This window comes from Somniosus microcephalus, chromosome 1, assembly GCF_052327205.1.
Source record: "Somniosus microcephalus isolate GS21.2 chromosome 1, FLI_Smic_1.0, whole genome shotgun sequence".
In the NCBI taxonomy this organism is placed as follows: Eukaryota; Metazoa; Chordata; class Chondrichthyes; order Squaliformes; family Somniosidae; genus Somniosus; species Somniosus microcephalus.
Genome location: NC_140987.1, coordinates 213,757,968 through 213,778,707, shown reverse-complemented (window position 1 = coordinate 213,778,707; position 20,740 = coordinate 213,757,968). Strand labels below are relative to the sequence as shown.

General features: G+C 45.0%; 1 protein-coding gene across 2 annotated transcripts in view; it reads left to right on the top strand.

Moving 5' to 3' along the window:
* Positions 1-1,204: 1,204 nt before the first annotated feature.
* Positions 1,205-20,740, top strand: part of fam151b (family with sequence similarity 151 member B) — a 56,352-nt gene continuing 36,816 nt past the window's right edge. The window contains exon 1 of one of the 2 annotated variants that reach the window (XM_085989653.1): positions 1,205-1,384. The gene's annotated coding sequence lies outside the window, so the exon portion shown is untranslated. The remainder of the gene's footprint in view (positions 1,385-20,740) is intronic. The other variant, XM_085989634.1, reaches the window with a different exon arrangement.

Sequence of the window (20,740 nt, the reverse complement as noted above, 5' to 3'; positions counted from 1 at the left end):
CATGATCATAACTATTGGGAGATTCCTTGGTGACATTCCACATAGAATAAATATGGTGAATCACTTCTTCAGGAAAGAGCCCCTGTGGTCGTTCATAGATTACATTTTTTTAATCGTAAAGTGTTGGATTTATTTGATTAAAGAGGTTATTATATATCCGGGAGCTATTACAAATAGTGAAGTTCATCAGGTCAAACCTGTTCACAAACAGGTTACACAGATCAGTACTATAGTAACTCAAGTCTCTGATACAATTCTATCAGCAAAAAGAATACAAAAAAATCCCTTCTAATGTTGAGGTCTTTGAGTGTCAGCTGTGGCTCAGTTGGTAGCACTCTCGCCTCTGAGTCAGAAGGTTGTGGGCTCAGGTCCCACTCCAGGGGCTTGAGCACTAAAAAAAAAATCCAGGCTGACACTCCAGTGCAATACTGAGGAAGTGCTGCACTGTCGGAGGTGCTGTCTTTCAGATGAGACGTTAAACCGAGGCCCCGTCTACTCTCTCAGGTGGACGTAAAAGATCCCATGGCACTATTTTGAAGAGCAGGGGAAAGCTGGTTGAACAGATAATACATCTGTACAAACATTCACTCGCTGACCCTCAAACCTGGAATAGGGGAATTAACACGTTCATAAGGTGAGTTTGGATGGATTTAAAGGTTCGATGACAATAGGCCGTAATTTGCAACCCCCACCGGTGCATACGAGGTGGGGCTGCGCAGGTTCTGGGTTTAGGCATGTGAAGCGCATGCACGAAAACCCGGCACTTGCGATCTGTCAAGAATTCATCACCAGGAAAACGGCCTCCACGGGCGGAGAGTTGCGCTATTTGCCTAACTTCTGCCCGCTGAATGCCCGTGAAATTCTTACGCCTGGTAAAAGCAGGCGTAAGGCTTGCTTTTACCAGCATAAGAGTTTTAAAAAATAGAAAAATAAAATTTTATCACTCATTTACACTTTAAAAACCCTGGCCAATAAGGTAAGTTTAATTTTACCCCGCTAAAACATATTTAAAAAATTTCAAAAGATAAGATTTTAAATATGCCATTTAAAAACATTTAATTCATGTGTTTGTGTATTTTTTAAGTGTTCTCCATTCATACTTATGGGGATTCGGTTTGTACGGAACTCCCATAAGTATGAATGGGGATTCCCCTTCTTTTATTGGTTGGTCCGGCCCATTTGATCCCAGAGATACTTGCGAACTGCCTGCACCCCTGGGATACGTGGGCCTCCACCCGAAGAGGCCCAGGACTGTGAGTCTACGTACCTCCCGGACCACCAGGCAAATTCGTAGATTTTCTTCAGGTTGGAGGCATCTGCCCGCGGGAAGCCTCTGACCACAAATTTTGGGCCATTGTGATTTTTGAAGACAGTGGAATTTCAGGTACAGAACCTGAATTACTGTGAAGGAACTCTGCTCCCTGCTCCCACATGCTTTTGTCACAATGAAAATAAGCGTATTATGTACGTTTCTGTATTTTACTCTATTTGTTAGTGCTGAAATCAAATTTATAAACAACTTTTAGCCAAGGAAATCCTTCTATATGCCATGTGACTACTTTAGTGACCTTGAGTAGTTCATTCTGTGACAACGTTGTTACCGAGGAGAGATGTTTTTTGTTGAGTTTACTGTTATTTTTGTTGTATCAAAGCTCAAACAAAAATGGTATTTACAGACTGGAGCAAAAAGACAGATACTCCGTGGAATGGTCAGTTTCATAAAGCTGATAGCAGCATCCGTTGGTGTGAGTGAAAACAGGTGGGGGTTTTTGGAGCAAAGAAGTGGAACTTTAAAAACACTTGTTATCTGAACATTGGCCCTGGAGGAATTTACAGAATTCAATTAATTGAAATGAAATGACCATGAACCAGCGTTGAAATAACAACAGAAAACGCTGGAAATACTCAGCAGGCCAGGCAGCATCCATGGAGAGAGAAACAGGGTTAACGTTTCAGGTCTGGGGCCCTTCATCAGAACTGGAAAAAGCTGGAAATGTAACAGATATTAAGCAGGTGCAGAGACGGGGGGGGTTTAGGAGGGGAGGAAGGAATTGAAAGAACATACTGTGAAAATGTTGCAAATGGGAATGGCAAAATCATACTGCATGAAAAATGGGGGCAGGGATTATTATCTGAAATTGTTGAACTCGATATTGAGTCCGGAAGGCTGTAAAGTGCCTAATCGAAAGATGAGGTGCTGTTCCTCGAGCTTACGTTGAGCTTCATTGGAACAATGTAATAGGCCGAGGACAGAGAGATCAGAGTGGGAGTGAAGCGGAGAATTAAAGTGACAGGCGACTGGAAGCTCAGGGTCACCCTTATGGACTGAATGGAGGTGTTCCGCAAAGCGGTCGCCCAATCTGCGTTTAGTCTCCCCAATGTAGAGGAGACCGCATCGTCAGCAGCGAATACAGTATATTAAATTGCTAGAAGTACAAGTAAATCGCTGTTTCACCTGGAAGGGCTGTTTGGGGCCCTGGACAGTGGGAAGGTAAAAGGGCATGTGTTGCATCTCCTGCGCTTGCACGGGAAGGTGCCAGGTGAAGGAGAAAGGCTGTTGGGGATGATTGAGGAGTGGACCAGGGTGTCGCGGAAGGAGCGGTCCCTTCGGAATGCTGAAAGTGGAGGTGAGGGGAAGATGTGTTTGGTGGTGGGATCACGTTGGCGGTGGCGGAAATGGCGGAGGATGATCCGTTGAATGTGGAGGCTGATGGGGTGAAAGGTGAGGACAAGGGGAACCCTATCGTGGTTCTGGGAGGGAGGGGAAGGGGTGAGAGCAGAAGTGCGGGAAATAGAACGGACACGGTCAAGGGCCGTGTCAACCACAATAGAGGGGAATCCTCGGTTGAGGAAAAAGGAAGACATGTCGGAAGCACTGGTATGGAAGGTGGCATCATCAGAACAGACACGGCGGAGATGGAGAAACTGGGAGAATGGAATAGAGTCCTTACAGGAAGCAGGGTGGGAGGAAGTGTAGTCCAGGTGGCTGTGGGAGTTGGTGGGCTTGTAGTGGATGTTTGTCAAAAGCCGATCGCCAGAAATGGAGACGGAGAAGTCAAGGAAGGGAAGGGAAGAGTCGGAGATGGACCATGTGAAGGTGAGGGAAGGGTGGAAATTGGAAGTAAAGTGAATGAACTTATCTAGTTCAGGGCGAGAGCAGGAAACGGCACCAATACAGTCATCGATGTACCGGAAAAAGAGGTGAGGGAGGGGCCCTGAGTAGGACTGGAACAAAGAATGTTCCACATATCCCATGAACAGGCAGGTATAGCTAGGGCCCATGCGGGTTCCCATAGCAACACCTTTAATTTGGAGGATGTGAGTGGAGTCAAAGGAGAAGTTGTTCAATGTGAGAACAAGTTCAGACAGGCGGAGGAGGATGGTGGTGGATGGGGACTGGTTGGGCCTCTGTTCAAGGAAGAAACGGAGCACCCGAAGGCCGTCCTGGTGGGGGATGGAGGTGTAGAGGGATTGGATGTCCATAGTGAAAAGGAGTCGGTTGGGGCCAGGAAACTGGAAACTGTTAGTGACGGAGGGCGTCGGAAGAGTCGCGAATGTAGGTGGGAAGAGACTGGACAAGGGGAGAAAAAATAGAGTCGAGATGAGAAGAGATAAGTTCCGTGGGGCAAGAACAGGCTGAAATGATGGGTCTACCGGGGCAGTCCTGTTTGTGGATCTTGGGAAGGAGGTAGAAGCTGGCTGTGCGGGGTTGGGGGACTATGATGTTGGCGGCCATGGAGGGAAGAACTCCAGAGGAGATGAGGTCAGTGACACACTTGGAAACAATGGCTTGATGTTTGCTAGTGGGGTCATGGTCCAGGCGGAGGTAGGAGGAGGTGTTGGAGAGTTGGCGTTCAGCTTCCGCACGGTAGAGGTCGGTTCGCCAAACAACAACAGCGCCACCCTTATCAGCAGGTTTAATGATAATGTTAGGGTTGGATCGGAGAGAACGGAGTGCTGCAAGTTCAGAGGGAGGTAGGTTGGAGTGAGAGAGGGGAGCAGAGAAATGGAAACGGCCGATGTCACGACGGCAGTTAGCAATGAAAAGATCTAGAGAGGGTAAGAGGCCAGAGGGAGGGGTCCAAGTAGAACGAAAATTTAGAAAGCGGGAGAAAGGATTAGCCGTGCGGGGGGGAAGACTCCTGGCAAGAGAAGTGGGCACAGAGACGAAGGCAACGGAAGAAGAGCTCAGCATCATGCTGAGCTCAAAATTCATTCAGGTGGGGGCGTATAGGGATGAAGCTCAGGCCTTTGCTAAGGACTGATCGTTCGGGTTCAGAGAGGGGAAGGTCAGAGGGGATCAGTTCTCAGCAAAGGCCTGAGCTTCATCCCCTTATGCCCCCATCTGAATGAATTTCGAGCTCGGCACGATGCTGAGCTATTCTTCCGTCGCCTTCGTCTACATGCCCACTTCTCTGGCCAGGAGTCTTCCCCCCGCATGGCTGATCCTTTCTCCCGCTTTCTACATTCTCGTTCTACTTGGACCCATCCCTCTGGCCTCTTACCCTCTCTAGATCTTTTCATTGCTAACTGCCGTCGTGACATCGGCCATCTCCATTTCTCTGCTCCCCTCTCTCACTCCAACCTACCTCCCTCTGAACTTGCAGCACTCCGTTCTCTCCGATCCAACCCTAACATTATCATTAAACCTGCTGATAAGGGTGGTGCTGTTGTTGTTTGGCAAACCGACCTCTACCGTGCGGAAGCTGAACGCCAACTCTCCAACACCTCCTCCTACCTCCGCCTGGACCATGACCCCACTAGCAAACATCAAGCCATTGTTTCCAAGTGTGTCACTGACCTCATCTCCTCTGGAGTTCTTCCCTCCATGGCCGCCAACCTCATAGTCCCCCAACCCCGCACAGCCCACTTCTACCTCCTTCCCAAGATCCACAAACAGGACTGCCCTGGTAGACCCATCATTTCAGCCTGTTCTTGCCCCACGGAACTTATCTCTTCCCATCTCAACTCTATTTTTTCTCCCCTTGTCCAGTCTCTTCCCACCTACATTCGCGACTCTTCCGACGCCCTCAGTCACTTTAACAGTTTCCAGTTTCCCGACCCCAACTGCCTCCTTTTCACTATGGACGTCCAATCCCTCTACACCTCCATCCCCCACCAGGATGGCCTGAGGGCGCTCCGTTTCTTCCTTGAACAGAGGCCCAACCAGTCCCCATCCACCACCACCCTCCTCCGCCTGGCTGAACTTGTTCTCACATTGAACAACTTCTCCTTTGACTCCACTCACTTCCACCAAATTAAAGGTGTTGCTATGGGAACCCGCATGGGCCCTAGCTATGCCTGCCTGTTCATGGGATATGTGGAACATTCTTTGTTCCAGTCCTGCTCAGGTCCCCTCCCTCACCTCTTTTTCCGGTACATCGATGACTGTATTGGTGCCATTTCCTGCTCTCGCCCTGACCTAGATAAGTTCATTCACTTTACTTCCAATTTCCACCCTTCCCTCACCTTCACATGGTCCATCTCCGACTCTTCCCTTCCCTGACTTCTCCGTCTCCATTTCTGGCTGTTGTATCCGTGTGTTAATAGAGACACGGAAGGCAGGAGTAGGTTTCACAGGTGTTCACTGAACAAAGTCTGGAGGTGAACTAAAAGATACAAAACACTATACAGGCTTATATAGCCCGAGTGGCCATTACCGGCATTACAGTACACAGGGGCTCTTAAAGGCACATACACCAAAATTCCTCCCCTTGTAGACAACCAGTACATAACATTTTAAGTAATTGTTATTTAACATGTTTACAAGAACAATAATATACATATTGCTGCAGTTAATCAATTATAAGTCAGTCTCTCTGGAGGCTTCCTGACTCGGTCCGGATAACGCCTCGGTGGTGTAGTAGTTTTCGGTGGTGTAGTAGGTTCTTTTGGCAAGGTTGATTTGGCTGGAATGCCAGTGTCGGGTTCATCTGGTTCTAGCATCACCGGATCGGAGGTAGATACTATGGGTATCTCTACTTCATCATCAGGTGTATAGAGTTGTGGTGTAGGTTGTCCCTTTTCGGATGACTCTATGATCTGGTCAGCATGGCGCCTTATTATGCTTTCTCCAATGTCCACGGTATACATCAGCGGTCCTAGTCGTGTGCAAATAGTTCCAGGCTGCCATTTCTCGGTACGGTAGTCCCGGGCCAAAACTTGTTGACCTATCTGGAAGGTTCTAGTTGGCCTTTCATTCATGCCTTGAAATTGCCGGTTCTCTATGTCCCTTCTGATGTTTGGCTTGATCAAATCCAGCCGGCATCTTAGTCTATTGAAAAACATCATGGCGGGAGTCTGGTTTGTAACCATATGTGTTGAATTCCTGTATGCAAACAAGAAGTTATCTACCTTATGCTGTAGATTTATGTCTTCATTACCCATGGCCTTTATGGCCTTCTTGAAGGTCTGGACAAACCTTTCAGCCAATCCATTGGTGGCGGGATGGTATGGGGTGGACGTGTAGTGCTTAACCCCATTGTTTTTTAAGAACTTCCTGAATTCTTCGGACACAAATTGTGGTCCATTATCAGAACAGATCTGTTCAGGCAGCCCATTCCTGGCAAATATGGTCCTTAATACTGTGATGGTTTTTTCCGTGGTGGTGGAGGACATCTTTATTACCTCCGGCCACTTGGAGTGTGCATCAACCGCGATTAAGAACATTGAGTCCATAAATGGACCAGCAAAGTCGATGTGTACCCTTTGCCATGGAGATGAGGGCCACTCCCATGGATGTAGAGGGGCTTGTGGTGGGGCGTTTTGGACCTTCTGGCATCCTAGACAGCCCTTGGTCATTTCTTCGATGTCTCCATCGATACCTGGCCACCACACAAATGCTCTGGCTAGGTTCTTCATTTTCACTCCACCCAGATGCCCCTCGTGAAGCTCCTTTAGCACTTTATCCTGGAGTTTGGGTGGAATCACCACTCTGGACCCACACATCAAGGTTCCTCGGCACACTGACAGCTGTTCCCTTCTTTGCGAGAATGCTGGCAACAGTGGTTCGCCATGTGCTGGCCATCCCTTCACCGTTAAATCGTAGACTCGTGAGAGAGTCGGGTCATTTCTCGTTTCCTTTTCAATGGCAGAATTTGTTACTGGTAGACATTCGACTATGGTAGAGTGGAAAATCTCCACTGGGTCTACGGTAGGTGCTTCTTCTGCCGTTGGCAACGGTAGGCGCGATAACCCGTCAGCATTCCCATGCTGTTTTGATCCTTTGTATTCTATGTTGTATTGGTGTGCCCCTAGAAAAAGGGACCACCTCTGTAGCCTTTGCGCTGTCATAATGGGAACACCCTTTTTAGGGTTGAATATGGAGATGAGGGGTTGATGGTCAGTCAACAAGGTAAATTTTTGTCCGTGTAGGTAATGGTTGAATTTCTTCACTCCCCATACCAGGCTGAGTGCTTCCCTGTCGATCTGGGCATAGTTACGCTCAGCTGAGTTCAATGAGCGTGACGCAAAAGCTATCGGCCGTTCTGAGCCATCAGGGAATCTATGTGATAATACCGCTCCTACGCCGTAAGGGGATGCATCGCACGCCAGTCTGATTGGCAGTGATAGGTTGTAATGAGCCAAAACTTCCTTGGACGTGATCAAGCCTTTACATTTATGGAAGGCACGTTTACAGTCCTCGCTCCATTCCCAAATTACTCCCGTTTGTAGCAGTTCGTTAAGAGGGTGCAGAACAGTTGACAAGTTTGGTAAAAATTTATGGTAGTAATTTATCAATCCCAGGAACGACCTTAATTGTGAGACATTTTCAGGTGCTGGTGCTTTTATGACCGCTTCAATTTTCTCAGGGGACTTATGCAACCCTTCTTCATTAATTATGTGGCCACAATATGATATTTGTTTCTGGAAAAATTTGCACTTGGGGCGGTTTGCTCGTAGGCCCCGTTCTCTCAGCCTAGTGAGCACCTTCTCCAAATTGGCAAGGTGTTCGTTGTCGTTTTCTCCTGTTACAAGGATGTCGTCTAGGTAGCATTGAGTCCCAGGAATCCCTTGCAGGATTTGTTCCATAGCTCTTTGCCAGATAGCTGGAGCTGATGCTATTCCGAAAACCAGTCAATTGTACTGGTACAGGCCTTTGTGTGTGTTTATTGTGAGATACTTTTTAGAGGCCTCCTCAACCTCCATCTGTAGATATGCCTGTGCCAAGTCAATTTTTGTGAAACGTTTCCCTCCGGATAGTGAGGCGAAAATATCTTCTATCCTCGGAAGAGGATACTGTACCGTGTGAAGGACTGGGTTTACAGTCACCTTGAAGTCCCCACAGATGCGAATTTTTCTCTGTTCTTCAGATTTATCATTATTTAACGTTTTCTTCATGACCGGGCGATGGGTGTTGCCCACTCGCTCCAATCTATCTTGGATAACACGCCTGTCTTTTCCAAATTCTCCAGCTCTGCCTCGACTGCTGGACGAATTGCGTATGGCACCGGCCTTGCCTTAAAAAACTTGGGAATTGCCGCATCTTCCACCTTTATTGAGGCGGTGACGCCTTTAAAGGTTCCTAGTTCCTGTTGGAACACTTCTTTGGCGTTGGCCAAGATGTCTTTTAATCGTTCAGGTATGATGTCATCATCATTTTTTTTCTTACTGGTCACCGTCAGTGCCTGAATGGAGTGCCAGTCCAAACGTATCTTCCTGATCCATTCACGTCCCAACAGCGGTGGACCACCATCTTGCAGAACGTATAAATACAACTTCTGTATTTCCTTGCCGTTGTATACAACAGGCACCTTTATTTTCCCTTTTGGGTATACTTTCTGCCCCGTATATGTTTTCAAGATAATGGATGTGTCTTTCAAAGGTATATGCGGAAATAGCCGCTCGTAATCCCGTCGACTTATGACGGTTAGGGCTGATCTTGTATCTAGCTCCATTTTAACTGGGGACCCCGCTATCGTGAGGGTAACCCAAATGGTCTGGTAATCTTCTTTGGCAATTACATTATGTAATTTGAGAGAGCTTAGTCTCTTGTTTCCGGAGTCGCTATTGCTCTTCTGGTCTTTGGAGCTACTGTCCGTCATCATTTGTACCTTTCTGTACTTTTCCTTATTGATTTTTTTTCAGTCAGTGGATTTTTTGTTTCCAGATCGGCATACACGTGTAATGTGTCCCATCTTTCCGCATTGCCTGCATGCTTTGTCCTTGAACCAGCAGTCCCTCTGGTCATGAGTGGATCTGCCGCAGCGATAACATCTCTCGAAACCCCGTGTCATTTCATGGGTGCCGAAGTCCTGTGGCTTTTGCTGTATCTTTGCAGCTCCTATTGCTGCTGCTTCGTATGATAGAGCCACACTGAAAGCCTTGTCCAGTGTCAAATCTTTCTCAGAAAGTAGCTTTTTTTGTGTTCCTTCACTTAGGAGACCGCAGACGACTTTGTCTCGTAGAGAATCTGCCAGTCCTGTCCCGAATTGGCAGTGTAGGGTATCAACAATCTCCTTAAAATTCTTGTCCATCGGTTTGGCTGGAGTGATTAAGTTTCGTAACAGCCCGTATGTCCTTGCGCCCATTAGATTTAGAAGTACTGATGCCTTTTTATCATCTTTTATTTCATTCGCTGTGCAATATTTCTCCACTCTTTCCACATATGTGGTCCAATTCTCTATATCGTTATCGAAAGCATTAATATTGCCAGCCTTAGGCATCTTGAAAAAAAAAATGGCGCCTCCCGCGCTTTCCTTCCTTTCCTGCAGAAAAAATGGCGCCTCCCGCGCTTTCCCGCCGCTGCTGCTGCTGACAACGCTGTTTTCCGCGGTTTTTATTTACAGGTGGAGACTCGTTCCCGCCGGACTCTCTGGGACTTTTCCCTCCCTCTGCTTGTCCGAACGCCGACCTGCTTTGCAGCGCCGGCCGTCTCCCGAGTGCTCCCCCCCTCTGTCTGTGTTTGCCTCCACCTTCGCTGCTCGGCCCCGCTGCAGAGCCAGCCGATGGAGCCCCAGCCCGCCGCCCAGGAAGGATTATTGCAGTACCTGCCACCAGCTCGGCTAGCTGGTGAAACCACAGTTTTTTTTTTTTTTTTCTTGCTTTTCTTTGACTTTCGTCTGAGGAATCGATCTTCTTGAGGTGCTGCCGAATTGCAGGTAAGTCCGTTTCCACTTCGTCACCACTGTTGTATCCATGTGTTAATAGAGACACGGAAGGCAGGAGTAGGTTTCACAGGTGTTTACTGAACAAAGTCTGGAGGTGAACTAAAAGATACAAAACACTATACAGGCTTATATAGCCCGAGTGGCCATTACCGGCATTACATTACACAGGGGCTCTTAAAGGCACATACACCACACTGGCGATCGGCTTTCGACAAACATCCACTACAAGCCCACCGACTCCCACAGCTACCTGGACTACACTTCCTCCCACCCCGCTTCCTGTAAGGACTCTATTCCATTCTCCCAGTTTCTCCGTCTCCGCTGCATCTGTTCTGACGATACCACTTTCCATACCAGTGCTTCCGACATGTCTTCCTTTTTCCTCAACCGAGGATTCCCCTCTACTGTGGTTGACACGGCCCTTGACCGTGTCCGTTCTATTTCCCGCACTTCTGCTCTCACCCCTTCCCCTCCCTCCCAGAAACACGATAGGGTTCCCTTTGTCCTCACCTTTCACCCCACCAGCCTCTACATTCAACGGATCATCCTCCACCATTTCTGCCACCTCCAACTTGATCCTACCACCAAACACATCTTCCCCTCACCTCCCCTTTCAGCATTCCAAAGGGACCGCTCCCTCCGCGACACCCTGGTCCACTCCTCCATTACCCCCAACAGCCCTTCTCCTTCACCTGGCACCTTCCCGTGCAAGCGCAGGAGATGCAACACATGCCCTTTTACCTCCTCCCTTCCCACTGTCCAGGGCCCCAAACACCCCTTCCAGGAGAAGCAGCGATTTACTTGTACTTCTAGCAATTTAATATACTGAATTTGCTGCTCACGATGCGGTCTCCTCTACATTGGGGAGACCAAACGCAGATTGGGCGACCGCTTTGCAGAACACCTCCGTTCAGTCCGTAAGGGTGACCCTGAGCTTCCGGTCGCCTGTCACTTTAATTCTCCGCTTCACTCCCACTCTGATCTCTCTGTCCTCGGCCTATTACATTGTTCCAATGAAGCTCAACGTAAGCTTGAGGAACAGCACCTCATCTTTTGATTAGGCACTTTACAGCCTTCCGGACTCAATATCGAGTTCAACAATTTCAGATAATAATCCTTGCCCCCATTTTTCATGCAGTATGATTTTGCCATTCCCATTTGCAACATTTTCATAGTATGTTCTTTCAATTCCTTCCTCCCTTCCTAAACCCCCCCCCCCGTCTCTGCAACTGCTTAATATCTGTTACATTTCCAGCTTTTTCCAGTTCTGAGGAAGGGTCCCAGACCTGAAACGTTAACTCTGTTTCTCTCTCCACGGATGCTGCCTGGCCTGCTGAGTATTTCCAGCATTTTCTGTTGTTTTTTCAGATTTCCAGCATCCGCAGTATTTTGCTATGAACCAGCGTTGACCTGATTTGGTTTCTGGTTTATTTTGATTTATTTCTGGAGATTTATCTAAATTAATTCAATATTGTCCAACACAATCTACTCATATCCTATGGGTAGAATAATCTAGCAATATATTACATGGCAACTATTCTATGCAGAGCTAATGAGTTGATAGTGTGTTTGTTTGCGAATGCTTCTTCTGTCTGCTCTCCATTTTTCATGTTACTGGATGAAATTTCCAAGGGCAGTCAAATTTCTTGTGCAATTTTAATCTGTAAAAGACTTCATCATGTGCAATTATATCTATATCAGGGAAAAGAAAGCAATAAGAGATAAGCATGTAAAATAAACTGCGTAATAAGAACGAAGTTGTCTGTGAATTTTGGTTCTAAATTACCGCCTGTTAGTTTTAGATCAAATCTTCGGTGCATTTACACTGCAACTAAAACATCTGTGTGATGGAGGGAGTCTTGCTTCACTTCGGAATTAGTGTAAGTCTTGTGACACGATTTTACATTCCAGGTGTGGCATCAGTAAGTCTTAGCTTTGCAGCGGCACTAAAGTTGTGCCATGTGAATGCACCATTAGGTTCACAAAATCCTTGAATGTTTACTTTTATAAAGGTATTTTAAATCATTTACTCTACAGTATAAGCCTTAATATGAAAAGTTTATTTGTATAGTGATTTTGAAATTAGCTTGCTAATCACTTCTGTTCCACTTGATATCTATAGATGCAATTAAAAGCATTTTATTATTGATGTAAGCCCCCAAAGTGTGGACTAAGTGATATACAAAGTCGACAACACTGGCTTGATGTAAGAAAGACAGACCCAATAATTGAAGTAAAAACGGTTTATTCAGGCCTGGGGAGCTATGGCTCTTGCGTCCCAACACAAGGCTCCAACTCCACCGAATCTCTTGAGGTTCACACAGTTATACAAAAATTAGGGCCCTGCCCTAAAGGCGGGGATAAGCTTATTAGCATATACAGAATTATAGTTAAATTGTAATTATAAAACCGTGACATTCCATTCTTCCAGTCGCTTACAAATCTCACATTTCGTTATCAGTTGGTCCTGTTACTTTCTCATGACCCAGGGGCCTCAACTTTATTACTTTACGATCGTCCATTTGCTGTTGTCAGATGGCTTGGTCTTTTTAAGTATTTCTCTAAGATAGTAGATCTTTCCAAAGCGGGCAATCCGCAGACTTTCTGTCTCTCTCTCTTGAATTATTTCTACAGAGCAAAAACACTTTAGTTAGTTAAAAGAATAGAACCCTGTTGAGCTTCACACTTAACAAACCCTTAAGTGCAAAGGTGTCGACTCGCGTGGCCGAACCCATATATCTCTCCCTCTTTCTAAGGGGTTGTTTTGACAGTTTTAATCTCTCAGCAGTTAACCCGTAGTCCTGTTTAAACCTTATCTGGGCTTATACAACTTTTACAGACTTCTATTGTTCAACTCGGAGCACGAATTAACCTATTCCCTCCATTTTGTATATTGGTGTTACAGATGAATCCTGGTTTGTTTTACCTTATTAAATCCAATTTTTAATATCTTACTTCAGTCCCCCCTTTTGACCTTTGGACAATTGCTCCAAACAGGTCAACATGTATTTCCACTTCCTGGTGTCTGCCAGAGCGTGCACTCCCTGGCCTTCTACCAATTTAGGTTATACATGTATATATATCTTATCAATTTGGAGGCCGACTTCCCCCTCTGTGGTATGGTGGTCTTTCCTTTACGGTGGGCTTTCCTTTATGCACTCCGTCCGGTGTAACCATTCCCGGGGCCCCTTAGACCCTGCACTAATGGTTGAGGCTTTTCTGCTCAAGCCTGTCCCTCATTCCCACGTGGGGTGTGTGACGTGCCAATTCGAGACTGTCATCACACACCAATCCTCATTCACCACCCTCCTTCTGCCACCATCCTTCTGCCACCTCCATCTTACGGTTGGCCGGCCCGGTCTTTATTTACCATGCCCAATTAATCCCATATAATTTCAGGGCTTCCCATCGCGTCTTACACCATTTGCCTTGGAGAGGCGGGGGAGTTGTCCATTCTTAACATCGCTACCTGCCCCTCCTCAGGCTCGACTTATTTCACCGCACCAATATCGGCCTTACTCATTCTGTTACAGAGGCACTGGAGAAATAAAAATACACAATATATCAGAATAACAATCAAGAGGAATATCATTATGCCTTGTATCACTGAGGCACCCACAGTCCCCGACCATCCTGGTCCCCAATTATCAAAATATGAGGAAGTGGGTGAGTTTCCTCTAATGTTGTACTAATGTCTTTCTGTTGTCTTCTTTAAGTCTTCTATTTTGTGATAATACTTTAAAACTTCCTTCGTTTCCTGCCGTAACTTCTGCCAAGCTTCCTCTAACTTAGGAATTGCCTTGGGCTCTGGTATGACATAAGTTTCAACCCTTTTTAGTAAGTCTCATATTATCAAATGACCAGGTTTTCCTATCTGTATAGGTATCTTTAGACCAATACAACGGTTTGGTTGGGGAATGGTATAAGCCATATCTTGATATTCATATTTCTGTTCAATTGTGGTGACACAACAGGTCCCATTGTTCCTTGATGCTACCCAGGTCCGGTGTATCCCCTTGGGTGAACCTCGAGGGTGCAATTGGTAATTTTCGTAAATCCGTACTCTGATGTGTCTCCCTCGGTGGGGGGGTGTATGCACACCCATGTCCTTCCCTTGTGGTGGCACCCGTCCACTACCACCCCCCTTTAGGTTTCATTCTTCTGTTTATTATCTTCATCCCTTTCCCAAAGCGCCTTGGTAGGGACATCATGATATTTAACCCACTTTCCCTTTGTACTTCTCCTATATTAATCACATCGTATCGGGGTTGTCCCCCTTCTGGGAATTGTGGGATGGCCAGTACAAAGCCAATCATCTTAGTCCATGGGGTCAGACAATCGCCTGCCCGGTATACTTGTCCCATTTTACATTCCTTACATAGGCTTTTATTTGTGTCAATCCAAGGTTCCAGATCCTTATTAGTAATCCAATCAGGGATCTGTTCATTATTTATTTGCCTCATGTTATGCTGAGCATTCGACAATAGCCATGAGCCCTACGTTGCACATATTAGTTCCTTATCGGTTTGGTGAGAAGCATTATTAAGTCTATCAATAATTGTATTGATTGTTTCTGCATGGGGGGCTACTATCTCTTCCACCCCCGACAATTGCATTATTGTTTGGTTTCCCTGCCAGTGTCAATTGCTGGCTATTTCCAGTAGCTTGTTTTAGTAACTTCTCTATTTTTGCTTGTAATTCTTCTACTCCTTCGTTTACTCCTTCTATGTCCAAGCTATTAACTGTTGCTAACCCGGCCGCATACCCTGCTCCGGTCGTTTCCAATTCTCCCCGTTTCTTACATCTTTGTAAGATAGATTTTTTCTCCTGTGGATCCTCTAATTGTTTTACCCACAGGGAGTTCCAGGTTTGTTTTGTATCTCAAAAGTACTCCTATTAATGGCAAGCTTAGTAACTCTCTGTGCTACACTAAAATACACCTCATCCTGTGTTCTCCTTATTACTAATCCCCCTCGATAATGGCAATACTTATATTTATCCCTAGAATCAAGGCGAGGACGCTCCATCTCATTCCGGACGTCCAATGTTCCTGTAATTACAAAAAGGGGGCTGGTCGTCACCAGCCAGTTAGAATTATTCTGCTCTTATCCATTTTATCAGTTCAAAATGCTGTACATCTGCTGCATTTCTTGTTCTGTGGCTCTGTCCCCAGACATACCTGAAGATGCAAACTATGGCATATAATATTATCATCATACACAGCCTATTATCATCATATATGTAGTAACTCCCCTTCCCATTCTTTATATCTTCTAGTATACTCCTCACTCTGTCAAAAAGGGCACCATCTCTGGTTTACTCATTGTCTTTCTTATATATTTTTAACTGAGTCCAGTGTTTCCACCTTCCTTTACCCATTCCAGACCCATCTACATGAGCACATGTGTCATTATTCATTAATACTTCACAAGGTCCTGACCATCTGGGTGCTAGCCCTGATTTGGCTGGTATTATTTCTGCTATCACTTTGCTGTCTATTGCTAAGACCTCCTTCTGGTCGTCCCGTGTATCCTGTTCTCGATCCCGTATAATCTGTTGGTCTTTGGCCTCATGTCTCTAACTATCTGTCCAGATTTATCTTTGGGTAACAGGACAGCTTCCCAAGCAGTCTCCCTGCCGTTTGAGACGGTGCTGCAATTAGTTTATAAGATAACTTCCATTTATCAAATCCTAACTTTCCTTCTATCACTGTGGGGAAATATTAACTCAACATTAAGAAATTTACATTTATTAATGTCCAATATCTTTAAATTCTATTCAGTAATACTGAAGTTGTTGCTTGGTGAACTCAAACAGCTGTCAGTGGAAAGGGTTAACTCCTTCGCAGGCTTTTGAAGGTGGAGCTAAACATTATTGCGTCACTTCACGCAACTCAAAAAAACATCCCTGACTGAGAGACAGTTGTGGTTTCACACTTTGATTCAACATGAACATTTGGGCTTCATTGGTCAGATTCCCTCTCTCAATTGCTCGTTTAGCTGCCCATCCTCTTGTGTGCTTTAATTTATTATTATGCACTCTTTGGGTAGGAGAGAGGTTCCTACTCATTCCTTGATTATATTCTTGTCTCTTACGGGTCTTCTCCTGGTGTCATATATCCCTGCCTACTCCCACTATCATGTAATCAGACACCACCCCAAAGGCATTCCGACTATCTATATAGGTTTACACATTTTCCTTTGGCTACCCCCCTTTGATCAAATCCTGTATAGGCTGGGCCATTTCTACTTTGTTTCCCGGGGCTGCCTGTTTGTTTGACTTATAATCTGGGGGCCAGTACACTTCATTCGCTTTAGGGTCGACTAAAGCTCCTACTTCTCGCAGTATATCTATCCCTAGGATTGTTCCTTCGGTGTTCTCGCATACCCACAACTGTGTAGGTATTATTATACATCCAATTTCTAGTAAGACTGTTTCGCTCTTATAAGCCCTGATTCTTCGTCCACCGATTCCTGCTATACTAACTGAAAGTTTCGTTCGGGGCAAGGGTAAGTCTGTCAATGAGATTATGGCTCCTGTGTCTATTAACATTTTGCACTGTCGGCCCCCTACCAATGCATCAACAAACATCCTCGGATCCCCCTCCCCTCTCTGGCGCGGTCCCTTCCTGCTGCCATCCCTAGAAGCTTGCGAGCAATCAAAGCACGCAGCCAGTCCTAATGCCCCTCCCATCTGTTTTTGGGCATTTGTCTCTTCCCTTGTGTCACTATGTATCCTAGGTCGACTACTTCATCCTTCCCTACCTATACCTTTCTAAGGTTTAACTCTAGTCCCGCCTTCTATAAGGCTTCCAGTACCATAGTCAATTAAATATTGTAGAGGGACCTGCCACTATCAGATATTCTTGCGGAGTGGAGTTATCTTATTCAATTCGGACTACACCAATTTACATCAACCAGAATTTCACTGTGGCCACAATGAAAGTCTGGTTTTAATAGGTTAATTTACCTCATAACTCCAAGGTTAGATCTTAGACTGAAACTTAATCTTTCATTAAACAAACTTTTTGTTGCTCTTCTCAGTTTTTACACTTCAGCTTAACTTAAATTGTAATAGGTTTTTTTCATTCTGAGGGCACAATCTTATTTGCACATTCTTAAACTTCCAAAATCCCCGACAAGACAAAGGGGTTAAATGCTTTTACTTTAACACAGAGAAGTGGGTGGAGCTACAACACACAGCAGACATTTCTTTTTCTTAACGGACAGATTTTCAGACAAAGGAATATTGTAACCTCTTAAACATTCCTAATCAGGAAAACATCCACACTCACATTTTTATACAAACTGTAATTTCAGCATATGTCTAAGGTTCCTTTCACTCAGCAAATCTCGTGTTTTACTTGTCTTGGTACAGATGCTAATAACTTCCATGTTGGTAAAGCTTTAAGTTTATCTTTTCCTTCCTTTTTAAATCTGTGACTCAACAGCTTTCCCTAGTTTCCAAATCCCTGTTTGTTTGTTTTTTTTTTTGCTGGGGTTTCAAATTGGTTCGCCTGCAAATTAGATCTTTTTCCTTCTTTATCTCTCCCTTCTGTTTCAATTCCTTACATTATCTGTTGCCTCTTTATCTTTAGCTCCTCCCCACCAAGCCTTTGGCTCTCTGCACTGTTTCTTTTTATTTTCCAGGAGTCGGGTTATAGAATCCAGGTCCCTTGAGGATTCTTCTTCCACCCTCTTAGTCATAACTAACTGCTATGTTTAATGCTTAATTCACGGTATTGGTGAATTAGGTTTGTACGCTACGTTGTTCGCCCCTATAGCGTCACCTTAGTTAGTTTCTTGCTTTCTGTTAGTCACTTCGTTTCGTTAGACACACACCAACCCTTTAGTTCCGAGGTTTCGGTACTGTGGGGTCTGTAGCTCCCGGCGTCCTACTTGATCCTGGCCGTCACGTGGGACTACTGTCCTCTTAATTCAGGCTCAGGCTAGGTGCTGGGGACAGACCTCACCCTTGTCCGTTCTAACCTCTTTATGACCGTAGGGTTTTATCTCATTCACTCACCACGGTGCACCCATTCATTCAATTGTTGAGATTTCGCCTTCTCACGGATTTTAGGGAACTACCTGCCCCTAACTGAGGTATCACCACCTCACGGTCCTTAGGAAACTACCTGCCCCAAAGGTTGGTAGGGAACTACCTGCCCCTACTGAGGTTTTCCCGCCTCACGGTCCTTAGGGAACTACCTGCCCCAAAGGTTGGTAGGGAACTACCTGCCCCTACCGAGGTTTTCCCGCCTCACGGTCCTTAGGGAACTACCTGCCCCAAAGGTTGGTAGGGAACTACCTGCCCCTACTGAGGTTTTCCCGCCTCACGGTCCTTAGGGAACTACCTGCCCCAAAGGTTGGTAGGGAACTACCTGCCCCTACCCCTACTGCAGTTTACTTTTTAACCGCCTTCAATTAAAGGTGTCTTTCTTTTTATAGTTCTTTTATACGTCGATTCTGACTCAATGTCTCGCCAGCGATTAACCCCTAATTTTACAGGTAGTAATTAAAACATACTCACCCGTCTTAGGTTAACGCTGTCCGAGAGTCTGGTTCAGAACGCACATCCCATCCTCGTCGCCAATTGATGTAAGCCCCCAAAGTGTGGACTAAGTGATATACAAAGTCGACAACACTGGCTTGATGTAAGAAAGACAGACCCAATAATTGAAGTAAAAACGGTTTATTCAGGCCTGGGGAGCTATGGCTCTTGCGTCCCAACACAAGGCTCCAACTCCACCGAATCTCTTGAGGTTCACACAGTTATACAAAAATTAAGGCCCTGCCCTAAAGGCGGGGATAAGCTTATTAGCATATACAGAATTATAGTTAAATTGTAATTATAAAACCGTGCCATTCCATTCTTCCAGTCGCTTACAAATCTCACATTTCGTTATCAGTTGGTCCTGTTACTTTCTCATGACCCAGGGGCCTCAACTTTATTACTTTACGATCGTCCATTTGCTGTTGTCAGATGGCTTGGTCTTTTTAAGTATTTCTCTAAGATAGTAGATCTTTCCAAAGCGGGCAATCCGCAGACTTTCTGTCTCTCTCTCTTGAATTATTTCTACAGAGCAAAAACACTTTAGTTAGTTAAAAGAATAGAACCCTGTTGCGCTTCACACTTAACAAACCCTTAAGTGCAAAGGTGTCGACTCGCGTGGCCGAACCCATATATCTCTCCCTCTTTCTAAGGGGTTGTTTTGACAGTTTTAATCTCTCAGCAGTTAACCCGTAGTCCTGTTTAAACCTTCTGGGTTTATACAACTTTTACAGACTTCTATTGTTCAACTCGGAGCACGAATTAACCTATTCCCTCCATTTTGTATATTGGTGTTACAGATGAATCCTGGTTTGTTTTACCTTATTAAATCCAATTTTTAATATCTTACTTCATTATTCAGCAAAGCAAATACGCTTTTCACTTTAAAAAAAAATCTCTGGTTTGATTTTCAAGTGGTCTTCCTGCTTTGAACTGAGCTTTTAGTAAACTGTAAACTAATGTATTTTCATACATTGTTTGGAAAGTAAATAAGACGTTGAAATATAATCACCTCTAGGAAAAAAATATAGTGCTTTTGTCTCTTCTTGCATAACTTGCTATGTAAGCTTCACTAATGTGCTTTTATATAACCATAATAATGAATAACTAAACCAAACCTATATTTGTTTACCCATTTCAACCCTATGACTATGTTAACATCTTTAACTTTCTCCTACCCATGCATTTTGTTCAGAACATAGTGCTACAGTAGAAATATATCTTTTAAAAATGTGGAAGGAGAACAATTGTTATAGCAGCTTTCAGAACTGTTAAGGTTACTGACTGTAGTGATTGTGGTGAATGCATGTTAGAAGTGTTTTGTGCATCATCCATTATGTTGTATTTGCAAATTATTATTTTTCTCCCTTGTTGTGATCTTTGCCTCTACTATCCTCAGCTGAAAGGAAGGACATAGCCCTGCTCTTAACTGGTTAATACATAGAATATACAGTACAGAAACAAGCCATTTGGCCCAACCAGTCCATGCCAGCATTTATGCTCCACTCGAGCCTCCTCCCATCCTTTCTCATCGAACTCTATCAGCATAGCCCTCTATTCCTTTCTCCCTCATATGCTTATCTAGCTTCTCCTTAAATGCATCTATACTATTCGCCTCAATTACTCCCTGTGGTAGCGAGTTCCACATTCTCACCACTCTCTGGGTAAAGAAGTTTCTTCTGAATTCCCTATTTGATTTCTTGGTATGAGGTACATGAGAATGGCCCATCTGATGGCCATTTTTCTTTGCTCTTCCATGTGGGGGAACATCTGGCCCAGGGAGGTCAAAATTATAACCTTTGGGGCACATCTGGCCTGTAAACAGTGACAAACCAAGCTATGCTGCATAGACAACTCAGTTCTATTTGTGCTTAAATTTCTTCCTCATTGCTTCATCCTGCTTTTGAATTTTGTGGGTCTGGATGTTTGGGAAGAGCTGTTTGTAGCACTACTGCAACTTTGGATAAATTTTAAATTACAACATCAAGATCTTTTAGTAGCAGCAGCTTGAGATAGGCAGACCCTGTGTAACATCTCATCTGAAAGATGGCACCTCCAACAGTGCTGCAATCCTTCAGTAC